Below are 5,023 nucleotides of genomic sequence, written 5' to 3'. Positions count from 1 at the left end.
ACTCCCGTTCTCAACTCCAGCACAATAGCAAACATTTTCTCCAAATCAACCCGATCAAATACCTTCATAATGTTAAAAAAATATCTCCCTTGTGTTTCTAGAAAGAAGATGCCCAATCTTTTCAGTTTATCTCGAAATGTAAATCCTTTCAGTTGTGACCAAAATGTTTCCTTCTTTGCTGTGAGATTCTATGATTCTACGATTTAATTTTCACATCGTTTGGGAGATGCAACAGGGCAAGCATCCAGGCAGACTCTCTGATAATTTGCACAGACCATTGGAATTATGAAAACGGCTCTATTGTGTAGCTGCGATGGCCGAGTGGTTAAGGCGTTGGACTTGACATTTAATGGGGTTTCCCTTTGCAGTTTCGAACCCTGCTGGCAGCGATTCTGCGGATACCTTCGTTTTTAATCGACTCCCTGTGGATAACACGGGAATCTGATCACAATTCCCTCCACTGCTCTTTATTGGATTGATTGACGTGAAGCTGTTGTGGAACTGGAACCGCACACAATTTATCGATATTAATTAGTGATTGATGGTTTGTTGGACACTATCTTCAAAAATCAGTGAGAAATATACATAGCTTGAAAAAATTCATTTTAATAAAGAAACCTGCATTGTTTGGGAGGAAATCACCTTCAGTTAATAAGTGCGAACTTGCTTTCATTTTAAAAAGTTGAACAAGATGTGACAAAATAACCGTGGCAGCGTTTGACGCTGCAATTGGCTGATAACATCAGCGTTTGCATCAAAGTGAGATGCCTTATTCATCAAGCGATGTGGCCCCTGCAGTTTGCAGCAGACTAATGATGAGAATGAGGGATTACACAGCGGATTTGTATTTTGATCAGTTCCATACTTTGCACTGCAAACCAATCAGCGGTAGTGCGCCTTTCACTGATTGAAATACGAGAAGTCACAAAGCCCCGGAGGATATGGAATTGATCATTAAATGCTGGAAACGCTCCGCAGGGCCATCAGCTCTCGGCAGAGCTAATGTTTTGCAGCATTACTTCAATGTATTATGGGTCCAGTTTGAGTATTGTTGCTGAATGTTAAAGCTGCTCTAAAATACTTGCAGCCCAACCGCATCACCAAAAATAAAATAAATAATCCGTAATGGTTTCGAACCCGCGAATTTGGTGTTATTAGCACCACGCCCTCAACAACTGAGCTAGCCCGCCTTAACGCTATGTATTTTTTTCGGACACGTTTAAGTTAAAATGCTATAATTCCGACAGCACTTCCCAAAGTGGTTCAGAGCAAATTAATAACTTTTAATGTCTGATCACTGTTGTAATGTCGGAAATTCAAAAATGTACCGCATGGAAGGAGGCCATTTCTGCCAATCGTGTCCGTGCATGCCGACCAAGAGCTTTCCAGCCTAATTCCCACTTCCCAGCACTTTAAGTGGCATCCAAATATTTTAAAAATGTCTGAGGAAACCTGCCGCTATCATCCATTCAGGCAGTGAATTCCGGACTACCACGATGCCCTGGGTAAAGATATTTACCCTCATAGCTCGTCGAACTCTCCTCCTAAATCTTCATCATAAGCAGTCTCTCGAAGCAGTGAATCGAGTAAGACTTTCTTCCAATCTTAGCATGTGTTCATAGGTGGCTGTACTATCCAATACGAGAACCACAGTCTCTGTCACAAGTCGGACAGATATTCGTTGAGGGAGGGAGCCTGGTTTGCCGCACGCTCCTTCCGCTGCCTGCGTTTGCTTAATGCAAGCTCTCGGCGAAGATACTCAAGGAGCGAAGCTCACTCCAGAAAGCACTTCCTCCACTGAGCGCAATCTATGGCCAAGGACTCCCAGGAGTCAGTGGCGATGTCTCACAATTTATCAGGGAGGCTTTGAGCACGTCCTTGTAACGTTTCCTCAGCCCGCCTTTGGCTCACTTGCCATAGTTCCGAGAAGAGCGCTTGCTTTGGCAGTCTCGTGTCTGTCATGTGGCCTGCCCAGCGGAGCTGATCAATTGTGATAAGTGCTTCAATGCTGGGGATGTTGTCCTGGACGAGGAAGCTAATGTTTGTGCGTCTGTCCTCCCAGGGGATTTGCATGATCTTGCGGAGGCATCGCTGGTGGTATTTCTAAAGCGACTTGAGGTGTTTACTTTACATGGTCCACGTCTCTGAAACTTGCAGGAGGGCGGGAATTACTACGGCATTGTAGACCATGACCTTGGTCAAAGATTTGAGGGACTGATCTTCAAACACTCTTTTCCACAGGCGGCCGAAGGTTGCACTGGCGCACTGGAGGCAGTGTTGGATCTCATCATTAATGCCAACTCTTTTTGATTGGAAGCTCCAGAGAAACGGGAAGTGGTTCACCCCCCAATTACTTTAAACCTATTTCCCCAGGTTGCTGACCACTCTGCAAAGGGAAAAAGGTCCTTCCTACCAACTCTATATCGCCTCTCATAAAGGTATGCACCTCATTATCGTCCCCGCTCCGCCTCCTCTGTTACAAAGACTACAGACTCACATTTCCAATATTTCCTCATCACCAGAATTCTCCAGTCCAGGCATTTTTTTTTTGTAAAGCTCCTCAGTTCCATTTCCAGAGCAATCACATAATTTGTTTTAAATGTGGTGACCAGAACTGCACACAGTACTCCAGCTACGGCTTACCCAATGCTTTATACCGTCAAGTATAATATCCTTGCTGTAACCTGAGGAGTTACGGACCGAGACATGGTAAGTGGGATTAGACTGTGTCACCTCTTGTTCGCTGGCTCAGATATGATGGTAAGCATTGCAGGGAACTCAATACGGCCAAGGTATCTCCTGGTCTAATTTCGATGGCCTAGATGTAGAGGAAATTTCACAGATTTTTTTTCCCACAATCAGCCTGTTTTTTTTTCTCTTTTTTGCTTCTCCCATGAGTTCACATGGCTCTGGTTGGGGTGGAGTGTACAATATTTCGGTGCAAGGGGTGTAGCCTTTGTGTGGGGCGGACTTATTCTGCTGTGTGTTCTTTATCTTACCGCCATTGTCAATCTTCCCGGGTTCATATGTCATTTTCAGGGTTGTTGATCAAAGAGCCTTGTGGCTTTTTGTCGGCCGGCATGGATATTATGCGCTGATGTGGCCTCCGTCAGCGCTGTGGATTTCTAAGTTTCTGTGTTCGATCACAGACCCAGATTAGACTTCACAGATACAGACAGCTGCAACACAGACTTAGACTGCACCTTCACAGTCCCAGAAACTACCTTCACAGCTTCAGGACATTCCTGCACTGTCCCAGACTCTACCTTCTCCGATCCAGTCTCTTCCAACACCGACCCAGACAGCGACTAAACAGACCCAAGCAACTCCCGCACAGAGGTGTACTGATCCTACACAGAGCCAGATATTACTGCACAGATCCACACACTCCTGTGGAGGCAGGCAAACCTCATGAACAGCAACAAAATGCTTGTCTACAGACACAGACAGTTCCTTTCAAAGACCCAGCGTCCCCTACACATGGGCAAACATGTCCTCATGTCCTCATCAACCAGCTCATTTCCAGAGAGTTCCGAAAGAGACACTGACATTTCCTACGTGAAAGCAGGCAGCTCCTATACAGAACCAGGCAGTTGCTACACTGAAGCAGGTATCAACAGCACAGGCACAAACTTTCCTACACAGACCCATACAGCTCCTTTCAGAGTTATAGGGATCTCCTGGACAGATTAATTCCCTCCGACAAAGACCTCGACAGCACTAAACTGGATCAGGCAGCATGGAAACAGACGCGAGAGTTACTGCACAGACATAAGCAGTTCTTACACGGGCGCTGACTGTTCCGAGAAAGGAACAAACTGCTCTACACCGAGCCAGACAGCTCGCAACGGAGACCCAGACACCTCATTTAAAGATGAAGACAGCACCGGCACTGAATCAAAAATTCCAATACAGACCCACACTGACCCAGTGAGAGCAACCACAGACCGACACATTCCAAAACAGAGACAGCTCTTGCACAGATTCAGTCAGCTCCAACCTGATATATGGAGCTGCAACACAAATCCCGACGCTCCTACGCAAACCGGGACATTACTTAGACATACACAGTCAGCTCAAAACCTGACACAGGCCCCTGCAACAAAGACCCAGACAGCACCTAAATAGATCCAGAAACTACTACACAGAAACGGAAAGTTCTTACAGTGACCCAGATAATCCTACCTATACCAAGAGAGCTTGTAATTGAATCCAATGCATAATGCTGCAGATAACGGAATTATATAGGCTAAAAGGACAGCGTAGCCTATCCTGTCTCTCTGCCACATCCGACCATGCCAGCGTTTATGTTCCACTGGAATCTTCTCGAGACTTTCCTGATTTAAATCTATCAGCATAGTCATCTATCCCTTTCTACCTCATATACTTGTATAGCCTCTCCTTAAATGTATCCATACTATTCGCTTGAAACACTCCTGCGCTTTTGATTTCCACATTCTCATCACTCTTTGCAGAAAGAAGTTCCGTCTGAATTCCCTATTTGATTTCTGTATTTCTTGCTGACAATCTTATATTGATGACCTCCAGTTATGCTCTTCCCCACAAGTGAAAACATTCCCTCTCTACCACTCTATCAAAATCTTTCATAATTTTAAATACATTTATTAAATCACTCCCAAAGATCAATCTTCAAGAGAAAAGAGACAGAGCTTGTTCATTATTTTCTCCTATGAATAACCTCCCATTTCTGGTATCATCCATGTAAATCATCCCTGCACCCTCACAAGTGCCTCTATATCATCTTTATAATCGGATGACCAGAACTGCATGCAGTACTGTAAATGTGGTCCAACCGAGGTTCAATACAGGTTTCGCATAACCTTCCTACTTTGCAATTCTATACCACTAGAAATAACCTCCACTGCTTAGATCCTTTATTTTGCCTTGCTGAACTCTGTCACAATTTTAGTGATTTGTGTAGTTGTACTCCATAATCCTGTTGTTCCTCTACCCCACCTAGAGTCGTTGCGCCAACTAATAAGTGACCTCCATATACTTCCGT

General features: G+C 44.7%; 1 non-coding gene across 1 annotated transcript; it reads left to right on the top strand.

The window, feature by feature from the left end:
* The first annotated feature begins 307 nt into the window (after positions 1-307).
* Positions 308-389, top strand: trnas-uga (transfer RNA serine (anticodon UGA)). Its single transcript has one exon. It is a non-coding gene; the product is annotated as a tRNA-Ser (tRNA).
* The last annotated feature ends 4,634 nt before the right edge of the window (positions 390-5,023 follow it).

The sequence above is a fragment of the Pristiophorus japonicus genome, unplaced genomic scaffold (genome assembly GCF_044704955.1).
Source record: "Pristiophorus japonicus isolate sPriJap1 unplaced genomic scaffold, sPriJap1.hap1 HAP1_SCAFFOLD_66, whole genome shotgun sequence".
Lineage (NCBI taxonomy): Eukaryota > Metazoa > Chordata > Chondrichthyes > Pristiophoridae > Pristiophorus > Pristiophorus japonicus.
Note: the sequence above shows the minus strand (reverse complement) of the source record. Positions and strands in the feature narration are given on the sequence as shown.